This window comes from Protopterus annectens, chromosome 2.part1 (assembly GCF_019279795.1).
Source record: "Protopterus annectens isolate FY-2018-M chromosome 2.part1, PAN1.0, whole genome shotgun sequence".
Classification (NCBI taxonomy): domain Eukaryota; kingdom Metazoa; phylum Chordata; order Ceratodontiformes; family Protopteridae; genus Protopterus; species Protopterus annectens.
This window is the reverse complement of record NC_056729.1, coordinates 205,052,125-205,070,728: the sequence shown is the minus strand read 5'-3', so window position 1 is coordinate 205,070,728 and position 18,604 is coordinate 205,052,125.

Sequence of the window (18,604 nt, the reverse complement as noted above, 5' to 3'; positions counted from 1 at the left end):
ACCAAGGCCATCAATATCCTAGACCTGGACATTACCAACATGTGTGACTGGTGTTCCACACCTGGGGTTATCCTCTCGTTGGTCAGATCTGAACGTATGCTAATCACTCTTGTTATCCACATCCCGGCACCACACCCTTCACAGAAAACACAGTACAATATTTCTACAAAGCCAACTTCAGGCTTCTTATGACAGCAGTAGTAAACATCATGACACCAGTGCAGATGGACAATATAGTTACAAACACTGAATCATACACAACTGCACTTCATTAGCACTTACACGACTGCATGGATCATGCTATCCCAAATAGAGCCATGACGGTACCCACCAGATAACGGACGCAACTCTGGGGGTCCACTGCCATGGACATAATGTACAACAGAAGGAGGAGACTGTTGCAAAGTAGAGTACAATCCCATAGGTGGGGTGGCTCCCTGGTCAGCCTCAGTAGAAATCTGAAATCGCTTATCACATCCTCCAAAGCTAGCTACGTAAACATTACTGCGACTCATACCAAGGACTACCACAAAGCATTATGGAGGTATGTCACTACTCTCGATGGTGATACCCACATCTGCTCTGACATACAGTGGTTAGGCACGAACATTACAGAACCGACTGATATTGGAAACATCCTGGCAGATAGGTTCAGTGCTAACTATACACCCCTCTCACACCCTAAAGGGCCCACATCTATACAGGAACAATGCAGAGTTATTGCGGTCACAACTACACAGTTCAGAGCTGCACTCTCTAAAGCCTGGAACACAGACTCCATGTGACCGTCCAACAACCCAGGCTGCGATTTACACAACCTCAGAACTACATGGCTCCCCACTTGGGCATCAAATTCACTAATAGCCTTGTGTCAGGCATTTTGGCCCCTGAATGGCGCACAGCAACAGTTATCACACTCCACAAAGGTGGTGCCACAATGGACCAGAAGAACTATTGCCCTATATGCCTGACTAGACTGCTCTGCAAGGCTATGGAGCACATCATCATGGAAGTCATTCACAGAGACATTGGTGGCCTCCAAACCTTTGATACCACCCAGTTTGGATTTGTCATGGCCAGACCATGACTCCTACACCTGGTGGAGTCCTTTGAGACAGTTACCAAGGTAGTAGATGAGGGTAAGGAGGTCCACACAGCCTACCTTGTCCTCTCATTGGCTTTCAACACCATTCCCCATTCTGGTATTGTCAACATACACATCCACCTGCACATCAACCACTACGTCACAAGATTTTATGCAAAGTGGGTCATGGACAGGACCCACACAGTGAGGGTAGTATACCCTAGTTCCTACTGTAAATCAGTTACAATTAGCATACCTCAGTCCTCGGTCATAGGGCCCCTCATGTTCGGTATATGCTTCTCTGAGGTACAGGCTAGCACAGAAGTTCTTTTTCTGAATAGGTTTGCAGACGACTGAAAACTAGGGGCCATGACTGATTCACCAGCTGATACAGACACCCTCCATAAGGGTGTCACTGTGACGGATACCTGGTGTCGATAACATGGCCTCAAGCTGCATGCCACAAGGTGCATAGACATCCCCTTTGGATTACACCAATCACCCACTGACTATCACATAGGTGGTAGTCCCCTACATACATAAGACATTATAAGGTATCTTAGAACACAAGTAGATAGCACCCACTCCTTTGATAACCATATTGCCAAGGTGGCGTGGATATCCTTCTACATGGCCACCCTAATCTGTAATGGGTTTGTAGCCGGAGCAAAGGCGGCCATTGTACCTCTCTACTCCTGACCTATGAAACACATTCAAGAGTATAACACCCCATTTGGGGTGTACCTTATGAAACAACAGCAAAGGCTTTGAATGCCACAACATTAACACACCAAGAGGATTACTGACCTCCAAAGGATGACGTATGCAGCACAACTACAGAAACCCCAACTGTACTCATTTGCATACTGCATACACAGAGGTGATTTCTACTGAACATACAAGGCCCATGTCCACAACAATATTGATGGATATGCTCCACTTAAGCAACATAAGCAAAAGCCAATGAGAGCAACATGCTCTGGGATATGTACCCAAACGCAATGATGACTAGGATGTGCTGGAGGGATACATTCCTGAACCGGACACTCACCATATTTTGGAACATGATTCCTATGTACATCAGGCAGGGACACTCACTAGCACTCTTCAAGAGATACCTCGATGGCTGGATGGGAGACAGACATGTACGCCAGGGATCACTGCAGTGGCTCTACTGTACACAGGTGCAGGAAACAAATGGCTCTGCTGTTCACAGGCACAGGACACTAACCTAGGGAGGTGCCGCAAATGAAAACACTGTAGTTGAGCTTATGAATGGACTTGGCCAGACAGCATAGTACCTAACTATGAACCTATGAAGCTATTACATGTCCTTTGTGCATGGATAATTGAGGAGCTCTTCCATTTCAATTAGCCATCATGCTGTTACACTGTCTGGTGACTACAAGCCATATGTATCCTGTTATTGTGTATTGTACATGCCAATAGACATACCTGATGTTTGCATAATATAACAGTAATGCTATGTAAAATATTTGACATATCTACCTACAATACTGTACATTTCACATTTTTTGCAACAATATCCCATAATGCAAAGCATAATTGCACAGCAGGACCACCTTAGACATGCTATTCTCAGTTATACGGCCATACATATGCCTACTGTTACAGTATATCAACATACACTATCCCGTGTTATGGCATGTACTTGTTGGACAAACCCAGCCACTGACAGCAGCTGGAGTGGAATTGTTGTGTTTAAAGCCCTTATGTAGCATCCCTTGTGGTGTATGAGGTGTTTATCTTGTGGCCCACAGCAGTACACACAATTTCTACAAGCGTTACTATGCTCAAAAAGACATCACTACATAATACCTTTTCCCACTATATGCATTGCATACACTTTCATTAATACAGAGCAGGCACTACATACACTAACATACTGAGTGTTCTACATACCTTCTTAGTGGTCCGAGTTTACGAAAGTATCTGTCTTACTCCTTTCCTGTTTCAACAGTTTTATGGTATGTTCATACAGTTTGAATGTATGGCAAGCCATCCTTTTATACATAGATACCAGTAACATGTAGTATCCTGCCACCAATTGGTGTGCCGGAGTAAATGATTACATGCACATCAGCTGTGCAGCTACTCCATTAGCCAATTACACGGCAACAGTGGGGTATAATTGAATACTCCACTTGGGCATTGTCCTTTTGCCCTAACTTCGAGGAAGACGGCCTGGATGTGTTTTTTGTGATGAATTGCAACTGCTATATGGAGAGACACAGATATTTTGACTTCATGTCTCCCGTGGATTGTGTGTGATGGCTAGAGGATGTAGTTCTACATGTGAGTGTAGCTGTTATCTCAACCGTCTGATACGAGACTATTGCAAACAAAACCTGCAACATCGGCGTCTGTTCCATTGTACAACAGCAACGATTTCACATAGCACCATTACAGTGTTTCTCTTACAAGGTATGTTAAGGCGTCTGCAGATGTCATTGAGTGAGTGGATGTTCGTGATGTTATTACAGTCTGTATTGCAATTGTTTCGGGTGTGGGGGAGATGTAGGTGGGTGTACATAGCAGATAAAGGTTTGTGGGGACTGTATTTATACATATTCCATATGTGTGTGAGGGCTCCTTCCCTAATTGAAGACCTATCATTTAGTAGACTAATACTATGGTTATTGCAGGCTTATTCATTAAGCCATTGTTAATTGGTTCCTATACAACATGCAGGTGATGTTGATCCTTCAATCCCTCCGGTAATACATCGATATGTAATGAAATGTTGCTACATGAAAGCTGTCTCATGTATTTCTGTCACAGATATTTGCACTCATTGCAGTTGTGTTGGTGACTGAACCTCTTTGGCTTGGGTTGCCACCTTTTCAAATGGCCGTAGTGGGACATTTGCAGGACACACATCAGATTTTAGAGGCTGACACATACCCACGGTCAGTACAAAGGATAGAACTTAACTTTTTTCCTAAATCAAACCTTATTCTTGTAGCAGTTTAGTTGCTTATTATGTTTCTTGTAACATTTAGGTATTTTAGATACAGAAATAACTATTTTATGCAACTATTACATAAAATATGGGACATAATTATGTCCTACAATCTCAGGACATTTGCCCTTTTTAATATTTTTTGTCAGGACACAGCTGCCCAAAGTGGGACAGGTGGTAACTCTATGTCTAAGGCCGGCTATGACAACACCTACTGTGATAATCTACCTTCGAGTTAGCACGAACAGACACACGAAGCAAACACACACACACAAATTACAGTCCCACTCAGAACACACACTTACACACACTACAGCAATCAGAAACACACTTAAACACAGTACCTACCTGGACTGCAGCACCAGCAGCAATAACTAAATGTCCCTTAACATTGTGATAATAGTACTCGCAGTTCTAGTGTTCCGGTACTGTGGTCTTTCAGTCTTTAAGCATCGTGATTATGTGTGTCGGTATGTAAAGCATTCGGTAGTCGGCAGTATCCTATTTATTTGTACCTCCATGGTTGTGTACATGTTGCTAACCTATCTATATATTTTCAGATATATATATATATATCCGTATATATCGACATATATCTCTCTATCACCCTTTCTATCTCTATATTATATATATATATATATATATATATATATATATATATATATATATATAGAGAGAGAGAGAGAGTGAACACAACATTCGTTGGGTACATGGCGGTGTATACTTTTTCCGGAACTCCACCCTTTTTTGTTTTAACCTGTCGAAATACACACTTGCCGTTGGCACATTTCAGGTAGCTTAGTGGTAGGTGATTGTGTAAATGGTTGCGTGTTCTACTCCTGGCAGTGGTCGTTTTACCTCTCAGAGCTGGCACTATTATACAAGGGTGAATAATGCAGATTTCACCTGTTCTGGCCATCTTTGACCGTGATCTGCGTGATATTCAGCAAAGCTTAGGCCTGTTATGCGCATATCCGTGTAGTCATGTTTAAATGACGCTTACCGTCACTTGCCGGAGCATAAACCCACTAACATGTGCTTAAACGTGCTTTAATGACCTGCATCCAACATCCATTATCCGTGCCATCGGAATTACGTAACGGCCCTTGCAGGTCATGGAACCGGGAACATGCACAACACAGTCAGTGGCTTTACCACTTGGGCATCTGAGATATGTACAAGTGTTATGGTGTTTTGTATGTGGACTGTACTACAGCTGTTCCTCCATACTGCAAACAAATGTGTAACTCAGTTAGTTTACATATGGATGATACCTATTAATGGTATGTTCAAGTGATGTTTAATGGATGTGCTCCAGCTATGGGAATCCATGTCACAGTGAGCCACACACTGTAATGTGCTACACCTTGCCACAACCATAACTGGAGAATGCTGGGGTGATGGATACCTGTCATGGGTACACCCCATGCTTTGGAACTACATCCCTGATTACATTATATGGAGCCCCTCATTAACACACCAGAGAATCCTTGCAGAGTGGGTGGGGAACAGTGGTTACACACATGGATCCCACAATTGCCTCTGCTCTACAGAGGGACAGTTAGTTAATCGATGGGGTGGCGACAGCAGACACATTTTGCCTAGGCTGATGAATGGACTTCTGACAATCAGGCATGTACCTACCGATGTACCTAGGAACCTATACATACAGTATCAACACATGCTGTTAGCTTCGTTTCTGTTCAGGTGTTGACTTACCTTGTTCCAATAGCTGTTGCGTGTGCAATAGTTGAGAGCTGCCTATGTAGGATTCACATAGTAGACCACCTATACATAATTTACAGGTGGTCGTGTGTGTGTGCCATCCATTTTACTGTGTGTGCAGGTAGAGAAGTGTGTCAGTCCATAGGGGCCTACACTGTCAGTGTATGTGCTATACGTTCCCTCTTTGCCAAGGCATGGGCATATTGGGCACGCCTCCGTCTGCCTACTGGGGCTGGCACAGGGTGTTCGTGGTCTGAATCCCTCTGTGCCTGTGATGCCCTTGGCAATTGCAGTGGGCTGAGAGGGCCTTCACCATTACGTCCCTGCTGCAGCTGTTTCCGCAGGATCATATTATGTAGCATGGCACATACTATGAAGATGTGGGCACACATGCCTGGAGAGTACTGCAAGGCTCCAACAGATATGTCCAAGCAATGGAACCATGATTTCAGCATCCCAAATACACGCTCTATGATGATTCTGGTTTGTGCGTGTGCCTCATTATGGCATTCTTGCATGGGTGTGTGTGCCTTTCTGATGGCAGTCATCATCCACGGCTCCAGTGCATAGCCAGCATCCCCCACAAGGTGGCCATATGAGATGTCCCCCCTGGCAAATACCTGATACAGCTGTGAGGCATGCCAGATGTGGGAGTCATGGTAGCTTCCAGGGCTGCCAGCACACTCATCCGTGATAATGCCCTTGGCATTGCACATGACCTGGCAGTTGATGGAGTGGTATCCCTTGCGGTTTATGTAGCACCTGCCATGCTCACTGGATGGTGACTTGATATGTATGTGCGTGCAGTCTATTACACCCAGTACCTCTGGGTAGTCTGCCACATGGTGGAAGAGACGCATATTGCTGGCCAACTCCTCCTGAGTTCGGGAGAAGTATATATGCTCATTGGCATGTGGTAACATGGCATCCAGGAACTGGTGGAGTACCCTGGATGCTGATGCCTGTGAGATCCCCATGATATCTCCAGTTGGCCTTTGAAAGGTACCTGTGGCTAGTATTCTCAAGCTTACACATACCTTCGTGTCCACTGGGATGGGTTCCCCTCTGTTGTTCCTGGATCTGAGGCGTGGCCGGCACAGCTCAACAATTTGCTGTATGATGTCCCTCTCCACCCTGTAATGCTCTACTATCTCCAGATCATGTAGCCCTTGCTAGGTTACCCTTGGTCTGAACACTCTTCTCCTCCTCCGGGGCCTGAGGTGGTTGTCAGCATCAACCTCCACACCACCTTCAGTCTCCAACACATGGTGATGAATCACAGCTATGGCAGCTCCCAACAAGTACATTGTAAAAGTTCCCCGTCTGTTTACACCGATGGTGCAGTGTTTGGGAATACAAGAGTGTGTGTGAGGTGCCTTAACACTTTATACTATTGTGCTTTTAACACTGATGATGTCATAGGGTGTGTATGTACAATCAGAGCTGCAGGGTATCTTATGTGTTTTACCACAGGTACTGCTTTTGTGGTGCCTTTGGTGTTGAATTACATTTAGCTGCCGTGGATCACCTCTCGCCCTTGCCTTCACTTTTCTTAATGATTCCCCTCCCATTGTCGGGCATGCATCCAGCAGCCTGCTTTCTTGTTTTGTACTTTCCCAAACCAGGATTGTGTTGCGAAATGTGCTCTATAGTCGATCTACTGCAGGTTTGCTTTGATCTGTGGTGACAGTTCTTTTTTCTTTGCAGTCCGACACCTCCCCTATCCTGTTCTGCAGGTTGCTACTAGCAGCCTTGTTAGCTGCCTTCAATGGCCCACTGTGAGTTAATAGGTGTTAATTAATCAGTTGTACTCTAATTAGCCTACTGCGGCATTTCCTTATTGTCTTCCTGTAAACTTCCTGTTTGAGCTGTGGTGCGCGGCTCGTGCATCCGCTTACCAGGTTTTGGGCATGTTGTCATCCATGTACACATGTGCTTTCGGGCACCATGTGTGCTCTCAGCTAAGCAAAGCAATACCTACATCCACACCCCTATCCTGCGGCTTTGCTTAGCAGTGGGCAACCTGGATTTGCATTGCTCCAATGTGCTTACAGCTACAGTGGCACACCCCCACTGCTGATGTCATGTATACCTCCAGACCACTCCTCAGTGTTGTAGCACTGCACAGTATGGTACATCCTTAGGCCAGCGGGACGTTTGTGATTCAGTATTACTTGCCTCATTTGCATGGCATTGACTACTAATTCATAGTTACTGCGCCGAACACTGTCACAGACCCTTAGCAACCCTTGCAGCTTGGTTATGGTGTAGCATGCATACCATTGACTATTGTGTGAAATCATGATTTGTGTTACATTGCAATTTTTGACATCTGTATATATTTTCCTTGTGTTCCCTTTTGCGCACACATGCCCTGCGGTTGTACTTTGCGTTACTGTGGCCATGACATTAAATGTTATTTTTTATGTGTTGTGCATATTTTTTTATGCCATTGGCTGTATATTTAGCCATTGGCATATGTTAACTTTGTAATATGTAAGTTTGGTCCGCTTTCATGGCTCCGATGTTCTGTTTGGGAAAATGTAAACCGTTTATTTTGGTTTACATTTCTGTATGCTTACCCTACGCCTGAACCACTTCATGAATCACTATGTACCTTCATTTGCATGCTGCAGTACTGCGCATGGGGTGATTAGCATACATGAGCCCAGAGCTGCGCAGATCTGGCGTATGCTGGTAGTGCACATGGAATTGGATCGTACCTGAATCACTCGGCGGCCATATTTGGCATTATACCACCTACGCTACTCCTGTGCCTGGTGCAAGCTTCATGAATCCCAGGGAGGGTCTATATTAGAACATCAAAGTTTCAAAACTTTGAATTTTCTAATATTGACCCCTATTCAGTGAAAGCTGAAAATATTGAAGCAACAGAAAACCAAATTTTTTCCTAGGGAAATAATTCAGTTGTCCGTTTCTGTTGATTCAGTATTTTCAGCACTGTGGTGCAAAGTTATGGGTCGGGTTCAGGTAAGTGTGCGATTGAGTGTGGGTTAGGTTAGTTAGGATTAGGGTGCAGGTTAGGTATATGTGTGATTGTGTGGACGTGAGGGTTAGGGTGGGTTAGCTGAGTTAGGGTTAGGGCGCGGGTCAGGTAAGTGCGCGATTTTGTGGACATGAGGGTTAGGGTGGGGTAGGTGAGTTAGGGTTAGGGCACAGGTGAGGTGAGTGTGCGATAGTGACAGACCTTAGAGTTAGGGTTTGGGTTAAGGTAAGTGGATAGTTAGTGGTGTTTGTATAGTTTAGTGTTGGGTTAGGTGTAAGATTTTAGGTGTATGTGTATGGATTGCTGTTTGTTTGGTGTGCTTGTGTTGTGTGTATGTGTTTTGGAACAGCAAATCTTTTCCTATGTTCTGTATGTTCGATGTTTTCAGCTTTCGCTGAATAGGGGTCTATATTACAACATTTGAAGTTTTGAAACTTCGATGTTCTAATATAGACCCACTGAAACAGCAGGAACACTAAAGCTGTTTACTTCTGAAACTGACTCCTTCCTCGTGTTTGTTTCAGCGACTTTTTGTTTGTAGTTCCCTTCAAGTTTTTTTGGATTAGAACTGCCATTCGCAAATGTTTTATTTGCGGTATTAATAGTTCCACCAACTGCTCCATTGTTGTCCTGCATGCTAGAACTTCCTTGGTGGTGACGTAAAGATGCTGGAAACCTGCTTGTTACCTTGAATTAAAGGGCCAGTCTTGGTTTTCATTACAGAACTGTATGACTGCTTGAAAGAGTTCATGTTAGAACATAACTGTTTTTTATCAGGGTCTAAAAATAAGCAATACCCTGATTATATTCTTTAAGGTCACATTCTATTTTCCTCATTTTTCGTTGTATTATGAACTGCTCATATTTTTCAACAGAGTTTAGCACTTGAATATAATTATCAGACTGATGATCGTGGTCAACAGAAATATCTTTAAAATTATTATCAAGTGCCTCTAATTCACTTTTTAATGTCTCTGTGCTCTTGCAATTATGCTGAATCAAGAGCCTCAGAAACTCCAAACCTGCTTTGTTAAAAATGTAACAAGTTCTTGAAAGAAAGGTTTATCCTTGTGTACTCCATTCGGAGCCTTAAAAAATCTTAACCCTTTAGGTACTATATTGTTGTTATGTTTAAAATATTTGTTTTCCACAACTAATGATGTGTATTTTTTTAGACCTTTTTCAAGCTCAAAGAGGTTGCCTGGTCCTGACTAAGTTTATTCACTGAGAAAAGCACACATGAGATTGAGCACCTATAAATCACATGTAGTTAGAAGCTATGTGTCTGAAATGCTAGTTACCATAACCTGTTCAAACCATTGAGTTTAACTGTGGAGAATACATATAAAAAACAAAAAAATATATAGTCTAAGATACACAATTAATTTTTACTTTAGGGCTACGCAATAATTTGTATTGAAAAGGCTTAGGCAGAATAAGTGCAAGCAAGATTTCTGAAAAGCCACATTTAACTTTTGTTAAAAAAATTTTAAGTACCAAAAATAAAACAAAATGATTATATAAGATAGCATAAATTAACACACATGCACACGGACACATACACACACCCACACACACACACACACACACACACACACACACACATATATATATATATATATATATATATATATATATATATATATATATATATATATATATCTACACACACACACACACACACACACACACACACACACATTTCATAAGGCAATGGGAAGGACTTTCACTGAGTGACCTCCCAAACCTCTTGTATCAGAGGCACGTGGGATATATGCAAATGAGCCTATGAACATCAGGTGTTTCAGCTAATTGGCAATTATGAATGCCAATGACTTGTTTCATCATTTTAATGGACAGTTTCAGGCAAATAAAGCCAACCCCCACTAGCTGTGGATATGCATATTTTAGCCTTGTTATGACTTCATCAGCACAGCATAAGCAAAGTGTTTGACTAAGCATTAGAAACACAGGGCTGTTATACCAGGCTGATGTCCATTATCATTAGGGTTACTGCAAAAATATTCCAAACAACAAGCTAAAACAATGAGTGAGAAGGTCACTGAAAAAAACAATATATCTCATGTGCCTCTGATACAAGAGGTTTGGGAGGTCACTCAGTGAAAGTTCTAGCTTTGCTGGAGTTTTTATTTTGTTTTTACTGATTGATTTTCAGTGACCTTCTCACTCATTGTTTTAGATTGTTGTTTGGGATATTTTTGCAGTGGCCCTAATGATAATGGACATCAGCTGGGTATAACAGCCCTGTGTTTGTAATGCTTAGTCAAACACTCTGCTTGTGCTGTGCTAACAAAGTCATAACGAGGCTGAAATATGCATATCCACAGCTAGTGGGGTTTGGCTTTATTGGCCTGAAACTGTCCATTAAAATGACAAAACAAGTCATGGACATTCAGAATTGCCAGTTAGCTGAAACACCTGATGTTCATAAGGCTCATTTGCATATATCCCATCTGCCTCTGATTCAAGATGTTTGGTAGGTCACTCAGTGAAAGTTCTAGCTTTGCTGGAGTTTTCCATTTGTTTTTACTGGTTGGTTTTTCAGTGACCTTCTCACTCATTGTTTTAGTTTGTTGTTTGGGATATTTTTGCAGTGACCCTAATGATAATGGACATCAGCTGGGTATAACAGCCCTGTGTTTCTAATGCTTAGTCAAACACTTTGTTTGTTCTGTGCTGACGAGGTCATAACAAGGCTGAAATATGCATATCCACAGCTAGTGGGGTTTGGTTTATTGGCCTGAAACTTTCCATTAAAACGATGAAACAAGTCATGGGTATTCAGAATCACCAATTAGCTGAAATTCTTGATTTTCTTAAGGCTCATTTGCATATATCCCATGTGCCTCTGATACAAGAGGTTTGGGAGGTCACTCAGTGAAAGTTCTAGCTTTGCTGGAGTTTTCATTTTGTTTTTACTGCTTGGTTTTTCATTGACCTTCTCACTCATTGTTTTAGAAAATGGGAAGGAGAAATATAGACAAGCCCTTTAAATAATAAGTTTGGTTCAATGATTTCTTAGAAATATTTGTAAAAATATGCATGGGTATAAGATATTTTGGGAAATATCGTAGAATGTTGGGTCATCTTGGATATCAGTTTATCCCATTCATATTAAAAGTGGTGGACTATTTTATCTGTTACATGCTTTCCCCTGGTCATTTTCCTTAAGACGTTAGTGATCTCATGGAAAATGCTTGCAGATGTAACCCTAAAAATGTTAACTAAAACTGAATTAAATTGGATTGTTTCACATTGAAAATCTAAAAGATCTGCTTGTGAGACAAAGATAAGATGTAATGCTGAGAAAAATAGGAAGCTGAACTGAAAAACTCTGGAGACACATATCGGTTAAAATTTGATATGCTTATACTGTTTTCCTTGACAGCTATGTACATAACTATATTAATATCCATGATTATCTAACTATGAATGATTGTCAAATTTATTTTGTAAAACACGCTATGTTTTTGCAATGTGTATTGTTTCCTGTTCTTAACATTAAAATTTAATGTATAATTAGTTATATTTAAGTTAATATCTGTTTTAATAAAAGCATCTTAAGGCATGCTGTACCAACTGAGTTAAGGGCAAGAAATTATTTTATTGTATCACATTGCCTTCTCATGTTTTTCTTAAACAAAATGTTTAAATAAGTAATGCATCAGTTGTACCACTCTTTTTATCAAAGTAATCTATAATGCAGTGTACATAGATATATCCATTTTCTTTTTTAATAAGACATGTCTTCATGGAAGCAAATCAAGTTGTGCAATGCAAAACAAAAAATATATATGAATGTTACTAAATACTTGCCAGAACAAGGACTGGAAATCTATTCTTTATCTACCCTTTTAGATAGTTTTATTCTAAATCATTTAACTTTCTTATTTCATCTTAATAATGACTCTTTTTGTGCATTAAACACTTATTTCAGCTGAATACTGCAATGCTTTTTTTAACAGACAAAGCTTTGTGAAGGCTAAATAGTTCCTTTCTGTTTTATTTTTATCTTATTATCGTTTCAATGTATTAATTTTCCATTTTCTTTCCATTTGCTTTCCTGTCTTTCCTCTGTTCTGAAAGTCCTAGTTGCTGTCATTAAATATAACCACTAAGTCTTGTAAAAGAGGAGGAGAGCTGTTATTACACAAAAGGCCAACAGCACTAAAGGATGGATTGTTGACCTGCAGGTTAAATTCCATGGTAGTAATCAGTAAGCTGCTTTCCATTATGGTCGCACTAAAAAGATCTCAGTTTGTAGCCCTGACATCTGGCACCTCCCCATCTAAAACCTTTTAGTGTCTTCTTAGTAAAGCTTTTATGCCAGCACAGAAAAGAATTCAAGCTGATTTTCACAGATAAAGCTTTACAATTCCTCCAGGATGCAGCATAAAAGTTGGTAAAACAGTTTTTTCTAAAGAAAGAAGACATACTTAACTGTTCCTCACTGCCTCTGTACTGGCATTATATGCATGCATGAAATCTGATGGTGATCTCTTGCACAAGTGTGGCAAGCTGGCTGAGATATTAATGAATAAATAAATGCACAAACATATTAAGTGATGCACACACACAAACACACACACACACACACACACACACACACACACACACACACACATATAAATATTACATAAATATACAAACACATACACACATACACACACACAGAGACACACACACAAACACACAAACATTACATAAATGCACATATCCACACAACCACGAACATTACATAAACACACACACAACTATTACATAAATATACAAACACACTTACACACATATACACACACCCACAACCTTTATAGCTATGTGCAGTTTGTGGAAAATTAATTTCCCTCTACGGTTTATCAGTAAAATACTAAAATTCATTACTTTTGTGTTTTTCTATGTATTGAGTTTGTAAATATCTAGTATACTGAAAATTGTACATAAATTATTCCAGTGTTTTATACAAATTAGTTACCTTGTATAAGAATACACCATCCTGTTGGAGCAAATCACTTTGGAATGCATCATCTTCCCATACCATTTTCCTAAATGGCAACATAATATGGTCTGTAAAAATAAAGCTGGCAGAAAGTAAGGTGAAGGTGCTTCAGCCAAAGGATGATGAAAATGTGTATAAAATATGAAAGCATTATTTCTTAAAAAATGATTTAATAGGTAAGACAGAGGTTTAGAAATAAGGGTGTTACCATTTTCTGGAAATCTAGCTGAAGTTTTTTTTTGTTTTTTGTTCATTTTTAGTAAGTTATCCATATGTTCGAGTAAAAAATTGTTCAGAGTATTGGGGCTGTTATCTGAAAGTATTGGATGCTGACTAGTTTTAATCTGCATGGCACTTGCACTGTTAGAATATTTTTTTTAATAAATAATGAGGGGAATGCTAGAAACAAATGAACCATGATGGGACTTGCTGTTATATGCCTTATCAATTGTTTGATAACTTTCCAAAAGGATCGTGGAGTAGCTGCTAATGCAATTTGCTTATTCCTAAAAATGTTAATTTAGCTGAGTTAGTTGTAATCCAGCAGTTCTTCTTATACCTAAAGGTCTGGTGAATGTCATTGTCTATCAGTTTATTTCCATGCAGTATCTTAATTTCAGTTTTTTTTTTTTAATTTTGGTGTAAGCCATGATTGTGTTTCTTCTCTTGAACACCTGAATTTGAAGAGAAAGGGTTTATGCTGAGCTTATAAAATGGTGTCCAGTCAATGGAGCCAAGGTGAAGGAATAGGTTTACTTTTTATGCTTCCAGGAAAGGATTTGCTGTAGATGTTATTTTGGTAGGGGACTGGCTTTGTTTTAAAAGACAAGTCTGCAATGATGGGGCCATGGTTAGTAATATTATTTGGGGTTAATGAGGTAGTAGTAGTGCAGAGATGGTGCAAGTTAGATAAGATTACCTGCAACAAGGAATATTTGCCTATTTTTGTTTTTTTTTTGTCTTAGTAGGATGTTCGACCCATGGAACAAAGCATTCTGCATTGCTGAGAGGGAAGCGGTCCTGGGAGTGCATTAAAGAAAGTTGATCTGAGACAACCAGGCAAAAATTCAGTATCATTAAAAATAGATGGAAGAGAAAACATTTTAAGGTGTCCATAGAAAGAAATACAGTTGCGAAAAAGGATAAATTGAAAGAAATGGAATTAAACAACAACAGGAAGATGAGTTAGCAATGAAAAGGAAAAAGAAAGTGTTTTAACTTTGGTGCCAAAGAAGCCAAAATTGTGTTTAGTGTAGGGAAGATGTGAACACATCATAAATCCTACACCCTTGTTGCCACCATAGCCTAACTGGTAAGCAGCAAAAGGAAGCAAGTAAAAGAGTTTATCTTTGCTGTCAACAGTGACACAAGGGTGTTTAGCATAGTGAGGGTATATAGTAAAGGGTTTATACTTTGTTTCCCCCAAAGTATATGTGAATTGTAGTGAAAATGGAAAAAAAACAAAGTGTGTATTTTTGCTGCCACTAAAGAAAACATGTGCATATATGAGTGTGTGTGTGTGTGTGTGTGTGTGTGTGTGTGTGTGTGTGTGTGTGTGTGTGTGTGTGTGTGTGTGTGTTTATATATATGTATATATGGGTTCCCATCAAGTTGTCAAATATCTGTTTGGTTGAACAGTACAAAGGGTGATGCTTAATATCAACTGTAAGGATAGCTGAACAGTCAAAATGTCTGAATGTTTCATCAAGAAAGGTGAGAGGGGTTGGAGGGAGTTAAAGCATTTGTGCAAGTGTGTTAGATTCAGGGTTAGGGTTGGGGATAGGAGAGGGGATAGGTTGTGCAAGTCTCTATATTTTAGGGTTAAAGTAAGGATTAGGTTAGGGGATGGATTAGAGTTGCTAGTGTGTGTTTGTGTGTAAGAGTGTGTCTTGTGTAGTGACAGTGTTAGGAGAAGGTCTTTATTAAATTAAAGTGTAGGGTTAGGGTTGGGTGAATGGACAGCATTAAATTTATGGTTATCAGCCATCACTAAGGTGGTGCGGGAGGCAGAGCCCTGTCACACTGCTACTATTCATACAAATTTGAGGGTAGTATTATGTGGAGTTTTAATGTGAAGACTGAGAGAAGAAATACTTTTCCTTTCGGGATCTTCTGTAACTTTGATATTTAGGGTCAGTAGCATAACTAGAACAGTGTGAGAGGGACAACTGTCTTGGGCTCAAAGTGATGGAGGGGTGTGATCAGCAGATCCATATGTCTCTTTAATGTAGTACCAGTTTAGGTTAAACCAGCTCTGTGTGTGGTCTGAACTGTAGCAACTGCTTGCTACATTGTTGCAAGCAGTTTTATATACTTTACAAGTAAAAAAAAAAGATTTCTCTCTTTTCTTTTTTTTTTTTTTATTTTTTAAGTAAAACCTGAGTGCTGTAACACAGTATAAAATGTAATAACAATTTGCTACAGTTTAAAGAAGATTTGTTTAACTAAAGCATGAGCACAAAAGTGCTGTAGTTTAAAAGAAAAAAATATTATTTTTTTAAATAAAATGTGTAGAAGGAAGGTCGGACAGGGCACAGAAATGGAACCTGAATGGCTTGGGGGAGGGGAGAGCATGTTGAGCATCTGGCCATCTGGCTGGTGTACCAGTGGAAGAAATGGCCATTTTCTGTTTTTGGGGGGCTTTTCAAAGAGACTGCTAACTGTAGCAAGCCAATTGTTATAATGTAGCTATCGGGTTATTATAGCAAAGTGTTTTATGAAGGACATTCAGTAGTCTGTGTATTCAAACTTCTTAATGCTGTTTTTCATTATGACATTAAAGACATTCATTTCTTTATAGGAAAACCACATAAATACACACATACACACACGTGTGTGTGTGTGTGTGTGTGTGTGTGTGTGTGTGTGTGTGTGTGTGTGTGTGTGTGTGTGTGTAAATATATATATATATATATATATATATATGTGGGTGTATGTCATTTTATGTAAAACTCAACTTATCTAAATTTAGCTTATAGAAACTCTAAGCACATTTTATCTAAACCAGCAAAACCCCATAATAAAGATAGAAACATTTATTTTTTACTGGCTGAAAGTCCCTTTGCATCTCCCAAATGTAGCCACAACCACAAACTTATATATAACAACTCCATGGTTGCACTACAGTAAAAGAAAGGGAATAAACACTGGTCATTCACCACCAGCTTGCAAAATACAGAATAGTGTACTAAAGTGAACTGGAATATCACTTAGAAATCTTTAAAACTCATACCAGTGATGATCAATAAATCATTTTACAATGTACAAATACATTTGTTGTTATTTATTTATTGAAATTTCCTGATTTAGACGAAATGAGTTTAGATAAGATGTGATTCAATACGTTGAGTTTTAGATTAAATGACTTACACCCATATCTATCCACAGGATTTAATAAAATCCATGTAGACACTGTGAAGAGTCTACACAAATGTATCTGTGTACATATTCATGGCCCCCCCTTGGCAGTACGCCATGCATATTAATGATGGTGCACTGCCAAGGGAGAGCATAGGAACAGGGATATTGAATCCATGCAGGGAGAAGTGCAGAGGCTACCCATGGCTGTGGATGTGTACAGGGTGAGGCTCCCTGTAATGCTCCCCACTACTCTTGAAATGTTGTGAATTGGTTCAAATGTGTAATATTTTTTTCCCATTTTTTATATATTTGCACAGCATGGAGCATAGCAATGTCAAGATGTGCTCATATATAGACAACTGACACCTGCCATACATCTAAAAATAGAAACCAGATGTCATTAATTATCATAATTATGTATTTTTCTTATTTTAAATGTTTTTTTTTTCTTTTTTTTTTAAATTGCTGTTTGTGCGACGTGGCACAGAGTGTCTCAGAGCCGGGTGGTGCTCATACATACATAGCTGACAGTTGCTAGACATCTAAAAATAGAAACTAAATGCAATTATTTATGTCTGGGTCTATTTAAGTACATTTGTGCAGTGCACCACTGTGCTTAGCAATGCTAACAGGAGCACAGCAGTGTATTTTGGAGGTATACTACTTTTCATAATATCCAAGTAGCTAAATGGGTAGAGATACAGCCTAATGCTTAGTAGGTCCTAGGATTGTGTCCATAGCAGTGATAAGATGTCTGTAATTTAATTGTTTTCCTATGTTTAATTTTAAAAACAAATTTGTGAAATATCGCACTGCTGCTCTCTGCTGAACACTGCTTAAACATGCTAATGGCTACTACTGTTTGTGCAGTGCTAACCTTAGCTAAAACGTAGGTCATGTGAGTTTTTGTGCTGCTTAGCTGGTTTGTATGATGCTAAGTAATGCGGCACATTTTTGAATGTTGCTCAGTGACATGTAAGGGTGGGAAAACAGTCTATATTAGGTGCAGTTGGCAGGAATTTTGCAACAGTGTTTGGAGTTTGTTCAACTGGTAATATGGCAGGTGGTGCTGGTGAAGGTGTGCGCTTTTGGACACAGAGATGGGAGTGCTCAGGGGTCCAGGGTCTTTATTGGACTTCTGGTACAAAATCATGAACCCAGGCTGCTACAAGGTGGTTTCAAGGGCTCAGAGTGTAAGGCAGAGGCCTGGGTCCGGTTGGCCAAGGAACTCACCAGTGTTACTGGTATACCTGAACAGGTGAGCAGTGCCATCACCATTATGACAACCTGAAGAAGAGAAAGATGTGAACCTTGGACACCTGGGTCCAAGAAGCCACAGCTTGGAATGCCCCACAAATATGTAAGTATGTTTTCCACTGTTTTACCAATACACAAGTTGAATGTCAGCAAACTGGTATGCATAATGGT